We start from the raw sequence: 16159 nt of genomic DNA on the forward strand, positions 1-16159 counted from the left end.
CCTTATTCAAGAACACGGCTCCTATGACTCGAATCAAGCTTTACCAAAGAAGCGTCATGAAAACCAGCCACTATTAAGATGATTGGTTTCATCTCATAAGAGGATTAAATGGAGGTGAACTGACCTCTCTAATCATGCAAGATTTGGACAGACACATTTACTCTGTCTCCCACAGTGAGCAGTTTGCACTAGCACGTATCAAATGGACCAGCTGTTCTGGTCCAAATCACACTCTGTTACACAGCAGGATACAATTCCCTGTAATGCTGCCAGAACAGTTACATCAGGAGTTTGGGCTACCCAGATCAAAGTTGCTCAAAACATCTTTTAACCCACAATTTTTTCAATTTCTTCATTTTTTTAAATTCCTTCTCTAAAACTCAAGGGATGTGAGCAAAGGAGGAAAGGACAAAGGAAGGCTTACACTTGTTTTTCAAGAAACCAACCCAAACATGGTAGCAAGTGTTCCCTCAAATAGGATTCACACCTTACTATATGTTTGAAATGGTCCTCTAATAAAGCAGCAAAGAACTTTCTGTATGAATGGCTATTCATTTATACTGCACAGCCATCAGTCAGTAGGACTCATTCAGATAGGTCTTTTCTGTGGTTACACCCACACAAGGTAGTTACTCATTCAAGATTAGGCAAAGTTAGTTAAAGGAAAGTAGTAGAGCAACATAATGGAGAAAGAAAGAGAATTCTAGGAAATTTCTGTTTCCATAAACTCCATCATCTGGGTGCAAAGTTTAAATATGCCAATGTTAGTGAAGACAGATACATTTCTCGGACCATTTAAGCCATTTTTACTGAATCACTGGAACAGATTTCTGGAACATACAAACCCTTCCACTTTATCGAGCAGGCACAAGGCATAAGACATAACTTATGATTCTACTAAGCAAGAGCATAACCTTAAAATGCAATTTTCTTGAAAAGAGGAGTAAGGCCTAAGAACTCCAGTACTCAGATAGTCCAAGCACAAAAAGCAGCTTTTGTTTTCTGAAAAACAATTCATAATATTACACGCCCCTCAGGCTGGCTGTTAACTCTCATTTTTGAGAAGAGCAAGGTTCTTATCTATGGATATGCTCTAGGGGAGGAGGCCAAGGCTGGTTGGGTTTTTCTAAATGTGAGTTATCTTCATACACATGACTACCTTACCAGAGGGCTTAACGCGTTTCCTTAACCTCAGAAGGCCTGGGCTCACACAACCAGCTGCTCCTGAACTCCATCTTTCCAGTTCAAAGCTATTTGTACAGCTGAAAATGCAGAGCAAACACAGCAATCATATCCTTATCAGTTCTAGCCCTCACAGCTGTGAATCTTTCATTTTTATTGCTGAACATTTTGGGCTTTTTTTCTTTAAGCCACTCTAATTAACTGAATTCAATGAACTATTTCCAAAGATTCTCCATCAGAAACCCAAGGGCTACTATTTCAACTAGAGAGCAATCTTAAAAACAGAGTTATCATTGGTGGGGAGAGTTTAATATGCCTCCAGCACCATCGGAATGCTAATAGCTCGGGGCATATGCACAGCAAGCAGACAATTGTGGCTTGAGAAACCAGCCAGGATTGCAAATAAGGTTACACTGCTAATGAGGAACCAGAGGAATCAGAGCAGGAGGAAAAGCCAATTTACTATGCTTTTCTGTCTCAGCACCGCTCATTTTAACTGCCTCAAAGGGCCAAGTACCTTCAAGTATGCCCATTAACAGCATTAAACTTGCTTCAAGTCTCCCAGGAAACTTTCTTCCCTCAAACCTAAGTTCATACTTTTTTTTTTTTTCCTTCTATATCTATAAAGTTGATGCTTGTATTTAATATAAAGATGTTACACAAATTAAAAAAAAAGATTCAGTGCTAGCAATATATTATATGTGTATAACAAACAAAGGCCTAGGCAAGATACACATTGTCTTCTAACTGTCCACAAATTCTAACATTAAATATTCAGAAAATAATAATAATTTAAAAAATCAATGAAGGAATTAACCCAATATTTGAAATTTTTTCCTCTTTCTTCTCTACAGAGGAACTAATTACCTGGGGTAAAAAATATGTTAACACTAAAACTCGAAACCTATAATACCTTAATTACATGAGTTATGATTTGCATCCTCACAGCCACAGTACCTGTAAGAATGCTGCCAGTGAAGGAAAGAAGAACCAAAAGGCAGAAGAAAAAAAGGCAGTTTTATACCAGAGGGTTCTCTGGTATGTCATTTTTTGGTGAGATGATATCTCAGAACATGTTTCATTTTTATTTTGTGGTTAATTTGGGACCTCCAGAGTTATTAAATGTTGCTTGAAGTCTCTTCTGTTAGGCCTTAAATTGATATTTGTAATGTGAGACAATAACTACAGGGGAAGAAGAACACAATGTAAAGTGTCATCAGATGTTCTCTGGAGCACATAGCTCGCTCAGGGGAATAGACAGAACAGGATGCGTGCACAGATCTCTTTTCACAAGCTTTTACATTACTGCAATGCCGGCTTCATTTCTCTCTGCTAACCTTCTCCAGGAGAAAGAAAAATATTTTTCACTGTTATTGGTAAAATCCATCAGAGACCAAGCCTCAAAGTCTCCTACTGAAATGATCGTGCCAAGTTATGAAGCAGCTGATGGCAAGACAGAAACTACTGGAGATTAAGATAGGACTAGACTGTATTTATTGTTCCTCTGTAGGCTTCAGATGAAAACAAACTGATCAAGAAAACTCCCTCTCCACCCTCCACTACTTAATACCTTCTTCACATTGAGCATGTCAGCTGACAAAGCTCCATGTCAGTCTTAAAGCTTTAATAACCCTGATCTAGACAAGGATTTAACCTGATTTTACTTTTGCAGTAGGAGCAAGGGACAGCCAGAAAGCCTGTGAGCAATCTCAGCCAATCTTTATGGGGTGAGGCAAGAAAAGTCTTAGTTAATTCACTGGGAATCCCCACAGATTACTTTCAAATGGTTTGACTGGAATGTCAAATCAGTCTGGACAGTTGAGCAAAAAGCAGACTACCAAACGTTGCTGAGCAGAGCTTAAAATCCAAACTCTGGGTAAAGTGTTCTCTTTTTCCTCACGTATGTGAATTCTGCAAATAATATTTGAATTGTTCACATTGATTTTCTATTTACTAAATTGCTGAAAAGCCAATTAAGTGCATTATATTTTGGAAAATTTTAATGATGTATGATAATTAGAGCTACAGTTGGTCAAATATTAATTGCCAGTGAAATCGAGACATCAGTTGACATACACTGACTTTGCTCCCTTTGAACACACAAAGCAACACTGATTTATCGAAGCCAGCGATCTTTGTAGAGTTCAGACTTATTAAAAGCCTTCTGCTGTTCCTATCTTTTTTCCTTAAGCCTTTTAATAATTACAAACATCTTTCAGCTAGTAAATTATCGCAAAGTATTCATCACAAACATTATGTTTTCGACCAGCTACTGAATGACCACAAGAAAAAAGTAACTGTTTCCTGTTGGGATGGATGATTGTCCAGTTCAAAAAGCTTTCAGGAACGTGACTGGAACAACTCTAGTTCAGGGACTTGTGCATATACTGGCTTACACAAATATTTGCATGCCGAGGTATATTGACAAGAATTCTCACAACCCACTTCCTATATTTGACTAGCAAGGTTTCATTTTTGAAAAAAAATCTACTAAGTGCTAATTTAATCACTATGGTTACTGCTGGAATAAATTCAATTTACATGAAATATATTTGCTAATGCTTTCACTAGTAACTATCAGATGCTAATTATAAGGCAGAGGCTGAAGTGTAGACAGTAAAGAAATTAAAACCATGAAGGAAGAGATAAATAGGATCCTTCTTTAATCTTCTTTTTTTTTTTTTTTTTACTTTTCTGTTTTTTCCTGTCTAGAGTTGAAACTAGTCTAGAAACTGGGGGAAAAAAATAGCATTTCTTAGTTCATTTTGTTCCAGATTGTCATACAGCCATTATACAGTCCTGGGCTGAACAAACCTAATGTCTCAAAGCTGCAGAGAATGATCAAGATATACACTGTCTTCTAACTGTCCACAAATTTTAACATTAAATATTCAGAAAATAATAATAATAATAATCAAATTATCTCCATATGTTCTTCCCTTACTTCCAGCTGCATGTTCCTATGGTTTCCCTGCAGCTGTTCTAGAACAAATACACTTAGCCAAACAACTTCAACTCACTAATTCAGTATATATATAAAAAAAAAAAAAAAGCTCTTAAATAAACCTGAACAGTGAATTAATGTGCCAACCAGTCTGGTCAGTACCACTGCCAGAGCAAAGCAGGATGAGAAGACAAATCCTTATGGCTGGGAGCAGGGGATAAGCAGAATCAAAAGAAAGAAGAAAGGATGACCTTTCAGTAACAGCCACTACATGATTTGATGTTCGCATCATTTTTCTGCACTTACAGTAAGGCACCAGAAAGGACTTCAGTCTTTTTTCTTATGTATCTAACATCAGGAGCTGTAGCGCACACATGTGTAACATAGACTCCCTTGAAAATATCTAATAGATAAATAAAAAAAAAATAAAAAAATTAATAAAAAAAAGATGTTTCCAGGAGATTCCCTTCAAAAATATTTACAGTCACCCACGCTCATACAACATCCTGTATGGAGCTCTCTTTGCATGACAGGTAGGAAAGCAATCTGCTAGAGTAGAAATTACACTTGAAAAGAAAGACCACTTCTTTCTTACTTTATTAGTTACACTTCAGCATTCCCAGTGCTGCCTTGATGTATGAAAGTGTACTAGACTCATGTATACAGCAGTAGCTATAATGCAGGTGTCACTCAAACTACCCAAAGCCAAGAGAAACATTCCTCTAAGCATCATCACTGTTTTGCTTGTTTTCAAGCAGGGGAGAACTAGTTTTCCCTCACTGAGTCATGAGAACTTAAAATGATTCCTTTGCACCTGAAAAGGCTTTTGAAATAAACATCCCCAATAATCAAATTGTCCAGAGCGCACAAAACTGAAGAATAGACTTCACTCTGCACTGAAGAGTGCAGCACAGAAAGAGACAAAGTAGGTAATGACTTTTTTTTTTAAACTTGCTCTGTGAAGCAGCTAATTGCTTAGAACATATGTACCAGCCACCCCAATACACTTAGTGCATCCTATTCCCAATAGAAATAAACATGGGGAATCAGACAAGAAATCAATGAACCAAATCCTCAATGAACCCAAATCTACAATATCATGGTCACTTTCCTCTTCACCACAGAATTTATCCCAGCAGCATTTCAGGGTTGTTTTTTTTGTGCAGTTTTACATGTTTCACACACAACACCAGGGTCAGTGTGAAGCTGCCCCTGCTCCTCCCAACCCATGTCACAGCATTTTCTCTGATCTGTGAAAGGCTATGAAGCTTTGTTACACACCAGGGGATGCTGATCAATCCAGGCTGTAGCCCAGATCCACCACTGACTGTATAGTACAATTCACAGGAAATCGTTTGGGGGTTAGAAAACCAATAGGTAGTGTTGTACAGAAACTTGCTTAAACTACTTTTGTTATCTAAGCTGTTGCATGAAATTGCTGTGGAGAAGATATAGGTCTCCATTGCCATATACCTTTCTTAAAGACTTATATCTCTGCAAAGTTTTTGCAATATGTTGCTGTTACAATCAAGCTGGGAATACCTCTTGTTTGCAAAATCTTTCAAGTTTTACTTTGTTTTACTTTGTTTTTTTCACATAAATTATTTCACAAAAATTTCCAGATGATCTCACCAAAAAAAAAAAAAAAGGGCAGGTGGGGTGGAAAGGAGGCTTCAAGGATCTATGTTTAAGAACAGAAAGATCAGATTTCCGTTCCAATTTCTAAGGCGTGTTTTTATTGAAAATTGAATTAAAATAAAAAACTTTGCTGCTTTAGTGAACAAAATCAAAACTCCTGTAATAATCTGGACGTGGCTCCTTTTACCATCTTCATTTAGCAGCTCTCTTAAATCTCTATGACATGTTAAACATTTTAGGGACATCTAGACTTTTTCTTCTCTTTGAAGTAGTCTTGCTGATATGGCAATGCTTCCTGTAGAGCTCCCACATCTATAACATGCCAGCTAGTATGCCTTTCCCAAAAGACTTTTCTACTCCAGGATAAGACAGACAGACAGACAGACAGACAGACAGAAAGAAAGAAAGAAAAGAAAAAAAAAAAATCTACTTCTCAGTTCCAGTGGGATTACTCTGAGAAATCTGTAAAGCACTGAAAGGGCCTCAGAGCATTCCTGAGGCACTGCACGTAGTGCGACATAGCTGCAGCTCGCTCCCAGTTTCACCAGGATGGCTCCACCTTATTCCAGTGTAATAGAGGTAAATTAATCAGGAAGATGCCACAAACAAATTCCTTAGCACTGATGGCATCAGGGGAGATGTGTCCTTAAGCATTTCATTATAATTCAGCCTGAAGTACTTTCTTGCAACACAATCCTTCGATTCTCTTCCTTGTAATGCGAAAAACAATTGTCCGTATTGTTTGAAGTTTAAAAGATAAGGCTTAGTTATTCTGCTATTAGAGTTCAGGTATCACTTCCTTCAACATCTTAACGGTGCAGGGAGAAGACTAACACTTGATAACCTGGCATCTGACATGCTAAGTCAGGATAGTGGAAGAAGGTGAAATTAGGTTTCTTTAATTAAAGAGTAGCTACTCAACACACAGATCCTTGAAGAGTGAAGACTGCCATTAAACTTGCATATTGTGGAAAGAGAGGATCTTTAAGGATAACTGTTCAATCTTTTATCTGTTCATTGTGTTTATAAAAAAAAGCCTCTTTCTGGATTCCATTTGACAAACCAATTGATGCTACTTATCTGGTTACTCCTGTCACTGATGTGACAAAATAATTCATAAAGGGATTTTAAAGTGTATCTGATTTCCCTCCAGCTATCTGTAGTCAGTAGCACTAACGAAACAGTGGTATGAAAGTACATAAGGTAGAAAATAAACATAGTTAAATAATAACATTATGTTTAAAAAATTTGGAGTAACACTGTGGGGTTGTACTCAATGATCTCTTGAGGTCCCTTCCAACCTCTACAGTTCTATGATTCTGTGTTTTCTACAGTAAGTCTGGGAAAAAAAATACAATTCTAGTTGTATTATCAAGGGAATTTTTTTTTTTTTTCTGAAGAGGCAGTTAAAACTTTATCCTTATTCTGTTGGTATGATTAAAATACCACTTTAAATTCTGAACTGAAAAATGTGAAAAAATCTTGTTGCATACCAAATTTATATTTGTTTAAATTAAGCTAAATATATAGTTGTCTCCAGAATATTCCTGAAAAGTCCAATAAAGAATGCAGGTGCAAAAGAAATACTCAAAAACCAAAGCTGTAAATTGACCATACCCAAAATGGTACTGCACGCACTGTTTTTGCTGAGAGTCTGGGCTGAACCCCAATACCAGGCCCCTATCCAGGCTGCACAGAGGTTACTGCTCCTTCACTAACTCCCACGACACCTTGCCCACTAGGTCAGCCAACAGAATGTTTATCTTATTCCGGCAGATTCAGATTCCCCTCAGAGAAAATGAAGTTGCTGATATTTATTTAGGGAGCCTTGTGGTTCTTACATTTAACATAACAGATGAGTGATTTGTCACCAATTAAGAGATGCTATAGGAGTTAACACCTGTGTGACTGTTTTTCATGAGAGTGCTTTTCTACAAAGATCTTTTTTTAATAATTCTGGTGAAGCTATTCCTCTCATTCAGAGGAAAATGCAATGCTCATGGGAGTAAAAGGGCATTAACTGTTTAATTTCTTGTCAGACATTCACTTACAAGAAGGCAGGCTGCTGGCCCATCTTTATTCCTGGAGCAGCATATGCATTTTACATGATTTTCACTGTCATTGGATGAAATGACTGAACCATCTATAAAAGATTTATTTCCTAATTTCCAGGTCAAGATTAGCCAGAAATCCCCTTGAACTTACAGGTAGGGAAGGCCAAGGGGGACTATAGAACACTTCAGATGCTGGACACCTAGTCACCATGCAACTCTTGTATGAGTAGGTCTAATGGAAACCCATAACAGTGAATAATGTATCTTTAAGGACTGCCAGATCTGGCAAGTAGACACACACTGATCCTTGCTATGATTTTCTGCAATCCTTGATTATAAAGAATTCTAACAAAGTAAAATGAAACCTGCTCTGTTTAAGGATCTCACACTTACATATTATAAAGTTACCTTCAATACTTCTCAGACATGAAGACACAATTATCATTATTTCAATAGAGTGACTTGTATTATTTAAACTTTTTGCCATAAATGAGAAGCAAGAAAGAAAAAAAAAAAAGAGATAGTATCTTTACTTTTCCTCCAAGTCTAATATATCATATTAGAAAACTTTAATATTTATGTTTGCTGGGAGAAGTAGAAATTATATTCTAACAAAATAGTCTTTCTGCAGAATACCTTGTTTTTTTTATAATTATACCTAAAACAAACTAGACTGAATACTTCAACTGCTGCTATTATTATTATTTAAAATTACAAAACTTACTCTTGTGCATTACTAGGCATTATTTTCACTGGCAGATAAAAGACTACAGTTAGAAATTCAGCCTAGGCCATTTCCCTTACCAAATCTAAGATTTTGATTGCTCCTTTTCTTTCATGAAATCAATTTAGTCGAGTTATGATCAAATACTAAAAAAAGAACTACTCAGCTGATAGCAGAAACCCCCACTATCCATACAAGCTGAGAGCAAAGCCCTGCCAAAAAGGACTTGGGATTACTCATGGACGGCAAGATGGACAAGAGCCAACAATGTGCCCTCACAGCTCAGAAAGTCAATCGTATTCTGGTACTCTGGGCTACATCAAAAGAAGCATGACCAGCAGGTCGAGAGAGGTAATCTAATCTGCACAGGTGAGACCTCACATGGAATGCTGTGTCCAGATATAGAGGCTGTTCAGCTTGGAGAAGAGAAGGATTCAGGGAGACCTGACAGTGGCCTTTCTGTATCTAAAGGGGAGCTGTAAGAAAGAAGGAGACAGGCACTTTAGCAGTGTCTGTTGTGATAGGGCAAGCAGAAATGATTTCAAACTAAAAGAGGAGAGATTTAGATTGGACATAAGGAAAAAGTTTAGCCTTGTCTTTTACAGTAAGGATGATGAGGCTCTGGAACAGGTTGTCCAGAAAGGTGACGGAAGCTCTGTCCCTGGAGACCTTCAAGGTCAGGCTAGACAGGGCTTTGATCTAGCTGTAGATGTCTTTGTTCACTGCAGAGGAGTTGGACTGGATGGTCTTTAACTGTCCCTTTCAAATCAAGAGATTCTGTGAAATACTGTCACTGACTTTATTAATCTTAATCTAATATGACCAGAGAAAACCCTTTATTCTAATAAATGCAAACTAACAATTTTTCTGTTGTTAGTAAGAATTTTTGTACCAGATATCCCAATAGTACAAATCAATATAAAACACTACTAGGACTTTTATTACCATAAAAATGATAATACAGAGAACGATTAAGTCTCCCAGATGAATCTTGCCTGATAGTATTAGCTCATGCTGCTTTGGTGTGACTCTTAGTGCCCAACCGAATTATCTGAGCAGCAGAGTGGATTACTCAAGCAAGTATTCTTTTCCTGAAGTCCTGAAGAAGAGCTTCAAAATTAAGGACTTCAGCAACATTTGAACTGCAGGTTCCCAGATTATCATCATGAAGCCTCTTATCCCAACTAGACTCTCGAATGGCCATTTCAAAATTTCCTCTTCCTTGACTTTACGCACTGGAGGTTTGGGAGTTCAGCACAGGCAGCTTGAGACAGCTGCATACTCCATGCACTGACTACTTGGGAGTTTCAGAGTCAACCACAGGTGCTGGAAACAAACCTTTGCTGAACTTTTACATCTTACACAACATATTCCACATCCCTGCCAAAAATTGCCTGCCTTGGCATACAGGAATGTGTGCCTGCACCATAGCTTCTGCACTGCATGAGTTCCAGCTAGCTGAAAGATCTCCCATTTTCCCTCATCTACAGATAAAAGAAATGTGTAATTCCTTTTTAACCTACATTGAATTGACTGTGGTAGTGAGACACTCAAAAACCCAGCATCATTAACACTACTCAAGTTGGATTTTTATTCTTGCATTGCCATTATAGCTCTAACACTTCAGGCCTGTAAACATAGAGACTAAAGCAGTAAAAATACACCCTGTGTGGACCTGCCTGACTCAGCCTGAAACCAGCTCAGGGCATTGTTGCACTGATGCTTTGAAACCATGCTGCTGTGACAATGAGTGAGCCACACTCCCTGCTGCTAGTCCAGACTCATAACTAACTTTCAGCTGGACCAGGATGCAGTCATCTGTAAAATCACTACTGGACTCAAAAAAAAAAAAAAAAAAGAGGGAATGGCCTTCCATCCATGTTAGTCAAACATGAAGTCACACCACAAGCACTATCAATACTTACAAGCACACATCAACTACAGTACAGTTCATATGGAAACCAGGGTAAAAAGCTTTCTGGAAGCTAAAAATGCTTAATGTTGCCACATCTCTTATTTCTTAATTTTTTTTCAGCTTCTTTCAATCTAGTTCAGGTACTCTTGGGCAACATGTAACCACTCTTCTGACTACAGTATGAATTGTGTAAGTGCAAGGAAGAGCACAGTAAAACAAATGGATTTGAAATACCACAATTCAGGTTAGAGATATTGCATTACCTGCAAAGATAATCCAAAAAGAGAAGCAGAGGGGAGGGTGACACTTTCTACAGGGTTGAGGACATGTATGTTTAAAAATCATTAAGTTTCATTCGCAAAGTTTGCTTATGGTTTTGTTTTAGTTGTTTTAATCTGAAGATCAAGTTACAAACTCTTCACAAATCTCTTCATTATTCTCTACCACTTTGTTTAAAGGAGACAGATATACCACGCAAATTTCTCATACAGGCTCTACCAAGAAGCAGATATTGAAAGAAGCTTAGGATTGAAATTCCTGTCTGGGGAAATCTGTTCTGCATACCTTTCAGTTAATTATGGTCTCTCCAAATTTTTCCTCTTCATTAGCACAGAAATCAACTGTCAACCAGTTCTCCCCTCCTTTCTACAGTTTGTTTGTTTTCCAATCTCAAAGAGTACACATGGAGGTGGTAGATGTGATTGCAAATGCTATGACGTTTACTTTTTTTGTTTCCTTTTTTTTTGTTTTTAATGGAAGCAGTTATTAAGTATGAAGAACCTGTGAACAATTCAGGATCTCTTCAGACTAGATCTACAACTCTAGTCAGATCAATATTGAACTCAACTTCAAAACTTTGTTTGCATTTGATAGCTTGAACTCTAAGATTCTTAGGTTTGAGGAAGCCAGATACCCCAGAACTTGGAAAGGAGCCTATTTACAAGTAAGTTTTCTTTCATTAATTTCTCCACAACAGAAATTATGTTTTCAGCCTCCACATCAAGTTAATATATGTAATATCTTTGTGAATACTGAAAAGGGAGAGAGGAGTCTAAGAGACATGAAAGCTTCACTACTTTGGCTGTGTGTGTTAAATTTTATGTATTCTAAAAGATCCATCTTCATGTACAACTTATTTTAGAGAGTTCACTCCTTGTGAATTTTAATGAAGTCTTTAAATTTTGCATTAGAATATGTCTAAAGGATGGTTATGGTGATGACAAGAACAGGTCAAGATTCCCTCATATACTGCAGAAAAGTTGCATTGATAGAGATAGAATCCTTTCTGCATTAGTTCTCCTAGTAACAAACCTAATAACAAATTTCAGGCATCAGATATTCTTTAGATGTACAATTAATTAATCCAGTTCAAGCAACTATTTCTTTCCACCTTTAAGCATTCCCAGCTGAAAGTTTATTTCTGCAGTCTTTTTCATATAGCAGTTATTCTCAACTGCCAGAAAATGCATATATTTAAAAATAATCCTTTTCTAACCAGGCATAGGTTAAAGGAGCCTTGTACAAGTGCACTAGCTGGTGATCAACGTGCAATTTGATGTGAGATGCCCAAGAGGCTTTTCTTCACCAAAAATCATGGGTAAGTCCATTTTTGTTACAGGCTTTACCAAGTGGGTAGGTAGCTTAGCAGATCTGAACACATGAACTAAAAGTCTTGGTGTAAATAAACCATGTCTGGGATATGCCAGTGTCAAAAATGTCTCTTATAATTGCATTTTTACCCCAACTGATTTGCCAGCAATTAACAATTCTGCCTCCCCTTTTTCTGACACTGACTTAATCCCTCAAGAAGACAGATTGCCATGAAAATTATTCTTGGCTCCAAGAAGGCAGCTGAAGACCTGAGTGCCCTTAGAAAAGGGCAGAGAGAGGAACTCCTTCCTGCAGCCTTGTAGCAGTGCAATAATACACATACACTCGCCTCTCTGTAGAAATGAAGGCAGGGGAGTTCCCTGGTGGGTAGCTGTTACCAGCCATATACTATCATTTCCCTCCAGACACCTCATCTCAGATCTACACAGATAACATGCACTTCTCATTTAGTACATCCTCATTTACATAGAGAACAATGAATTACATTGACTCTGAGGTCTCAGCCATTTAAGAGCAAAACTAGACAAAGCTATGTTCACGTGGCGTTTAGCTGCAAAGACTTGCTTTGATGGAATAGCTTTGGATATTTCCCATTATTTCCTATTTCCATAACCCTTACCAAACTGTGCTGATGCCAGGTTCAATTAATCCATAACAAAAAGGCACAAGTGGCAAAAAATGAATTTAATAGCTATGTCACAAGCAGCTTCATTTCTCCTCTTGCAAGCACAACAGAATTCACATCCCAATTTCCATACAGTAGAATCAAGTTAATTCCCTCCTGCACTGTGCTATTCTGGACCACAATGCTGCCATGTGTGCTGAGGTAGAGCAGAAAGCAGCAGCAGAAGTCTGAATAAGTATGTCCTTTGACCAAGTAGCGATTACTTCACTGCTTTCTCTGTCTTACATTTCCTCAGCATGCACAAATAAACAAAAAGAAAAGAAAAAAAAAAAAGGGAGTTTCACCTTACTGTGTTTTACATCTGATATTCATGATTAAGACCATAAAATGGTCTCACCTTGTAGCCTCAACGGAAGAGAGATCTTCCAAGCTTCCAAGGCCATCTTGCAGTTTACATTCAACCCACAGTTTCCAAACATAGCCGTGCTTCTAGGGGCCTATGAGTTTTCAGTCCTGTGTTGGACTACAGTCTGTAATGAGGGATGCTTGTTAAGGAAAAACTCTACCCAAGAACACTGCTGAAAGAAGAAATCCTTCCCAGGTCCAACATGAAGCAAGCCTGTGAACATATGGAAAGTGATCAAAGAATGACCTTTTCCAGGTTCATGTCAGCGCAGAAATGCAGTCTGAACAGGATTATATGTGAATAGCAAATTCTAACTGGCAGGCTGGGGGTCATCCATTTCTATCTTGGACATAAGATCAAGTTATATTTTTTGTCACCCCATAAACAGCTTTCCTAATAATACCCCATCTTCAACCTCTCCCATACACCTATAGTTACCTTGTTTACAATTCTTACTTAGTTCTGTATTCAAGGAGAATGAAAACCCGTTTTGATAAAAGATCTCTAAGCTCATGTTGTTTGAGTAATGAGCACTAACTAGGCAACAACAGGACTGCTAAACTAACCAGATCAGACACAGTGGGAGTCAGTCCTCCCACTCCTCAGCAGGCTAAAGATAGGAGATACTCATTTAATGAGGTTGGCAGCCACTACTACAATAGGGTGGGGAAAATGCAATTGGTAACAACACGCCAGCTTTAAAAAGCAAACACTCTGTGAAGTACACACAGACAATGAGCCTCTTCATAGCTCCTGGTTTTGGCTCTTGGACAGCCTGCTCCTCCTGCCATGACCACCTCATTGCTGTGACATGCCACTGGACACCTCCCATCTATGCCCAGCCACAACAATCACACTGCTCAGTGGCACAGCACCACACCAGCTATGATTTTATGAAGGATACCACCCATAACTCTGAATTGTAACACTTTAATGAGAAGAAAATTACTTTTTAAAAATATCATAAAATACATCTCCAGGCCCAGAGCATTCATAAGGATAAGAAGGGACAGCTTTACTCTGGGGCTAAGCTCTCAGATCATGGTGGATTTTTGTTGTGATGCCTTCCCCTTCACCAAGCTGGAAAGAAAACCAACTCACATTAACAGCCTGCCAGCTCTGAGCACTCATCCCACGCATGTTGTAGGGCAGTCCAGGAAGAAGTTATCTTCAGCACTGCTCTGGTACTCCCACGTTCACCTAGGCTGGGTGCCTCCCAGTGCTGGCTGGCACCAGCACAATGATGCAGGGCAGGAAAAAGGGCCTAGATGAGTCACTTGTTATCAGCTTGCAACAGGACAAGTCTCAGAGCTGGATGATCCCTGCAGAAACCTGCCGACTAAGAAGGATCCCCATCGGCAGCTGACTTCTGTCTTAGGGGACTGAAAAGCTATATAGGATGAGGTAGAATCACCATACCACTTTGAAGAGCTTTTGCTACACTCTGTAGTAGAAAAGTGCCAGTCAAAAACAGACCCTTTTAAAAACTTCAATGAGGAGGAAGTCTAGTAAGTCTGTATTTACATATGTGCAAGGAGACTGTCAGAAATCTGATCTGGCCAGTGTCAGATTGGGAGGTTCAGCTCAAAACCTCCAGAGGAAAGTAGGTCCTGGGCTGCTCAGAGGAACTGAAGCCAGCCCCAGCCACAAGTTGCAGAAATTTCTGGAGGTGCTCTTATCTAGATGATAGATACTGCCTGTGCAAGGCATGTACCATTGTCCATAAGCTCAATTATACACAGCCAAAACACTGCAGCCTCTCCTCATCCCATCTCTACAGCAAGGCATTGGGAAGAATTCTGAGCGGCAATATGCTGAAATTTCCTTAAAGCAAGAGGTTTCCCGACACCAAAATGTCCAGAAAGCAGAAGCCAGAACAGATGTCTCCAGGGATGAATCCACAAAGGAAGGAAGTTTAAGAGAACCCCTACAAATTGGCCTTCATGCTTTCTATCAGCACCATGTTCTGCTCCTCCATTGAGTGCTGTTGCTTCCAAGACAAAAGCAGATTTCACACTGCTAGCAGCATTTTCATTTCACAACCCTTTCATGACATCCACTGGTTGGCTTCTCTCTGAAAATTTGTACTTTATGGCTTCTATTTGACTTGTGTTGTAAAAGTACTTGCTACGTGAAAAGAAAACCCACACAAATGGGCATCCAAAATTTCACAGCCACTCCAAAACCAAAAAAAAAAAAAAAAAAAAAAAAAAAAAAAAAAAAAAAAAAAAAAAAAAATTAGGATTGCTTCCTTTACATATTTCTCCATTTTTTAAAAAGAAAATTGTTTGTTCTCCCCCCACAACAAAATAAAAATATTTCTGATTTAAATTAGGTTCGGTTTAACTCAACTCCATACTCTGTGAATACAGATCTGTCCTCAGAATTCCTCCATTCATATTACTAAATAGTTACATGGCCAAAAAACCTCTGTGAAGTCCCAGTGCAGCAGTACGTAAAAGCTCTGGATTTAGAATAGGTAAATGTCCAGGTTTGTACTGTCTTAATGAAGGGCTTAGGAACCGAGGCCCACATTCTCACACTCATGAGCCTCCCACAGTAAATGAAAGATCTCACAGATGAGATTAAAAGCTACATCTGACAGGGGATGACCTGGCACAGGCAGACAATCTGTTATAAACTCCATGACCTCTTTGGGAGTTTTGGATGGGAGCAACAGAATCATCACCTGTCACCTAGTATTGACATTAAAAACCTCAAGAGAAAAATAGAAAAACATGCTTAACATTCTTATTACATGTAAAGTGTGACAAGTCAGGAGATAACAGAAGTAGAATTCTGCTGAATTGTTTTTCTCCTCCACTTAGTACTGGCTTCTTTGCTTTGCTTGTCAGTACAGCATGTTCTCTCCTTTCACTTTTTCATATGTATGCGTCTGAGTGGAAGCAAATTGGAACTTCATAAAAACAGCACATGCTCACACAAAAGAATTAGGGAGGACTGGCAGATATTTGTGCTTTCTGAGCATCAGCAGGGTTTTCTAGCTGCGAATTCTTCAGATGTTGTGGGCTTGACAGAATCTATTCCAAGCTTCTTGTT

The sequence above is a fragment of the Tetrao urogallus genome (assembly GCF_951394365.1).
Source record: "Tetrao urogallus genome assembly, chromosome: 7".
Taxonomy (NCBI): domain Eukaryota; kingdom Metazoa; phylum Chordata; class Aves; order Galliformes; family Phasianidae; genus Tetrao; species Tetrao urogallus.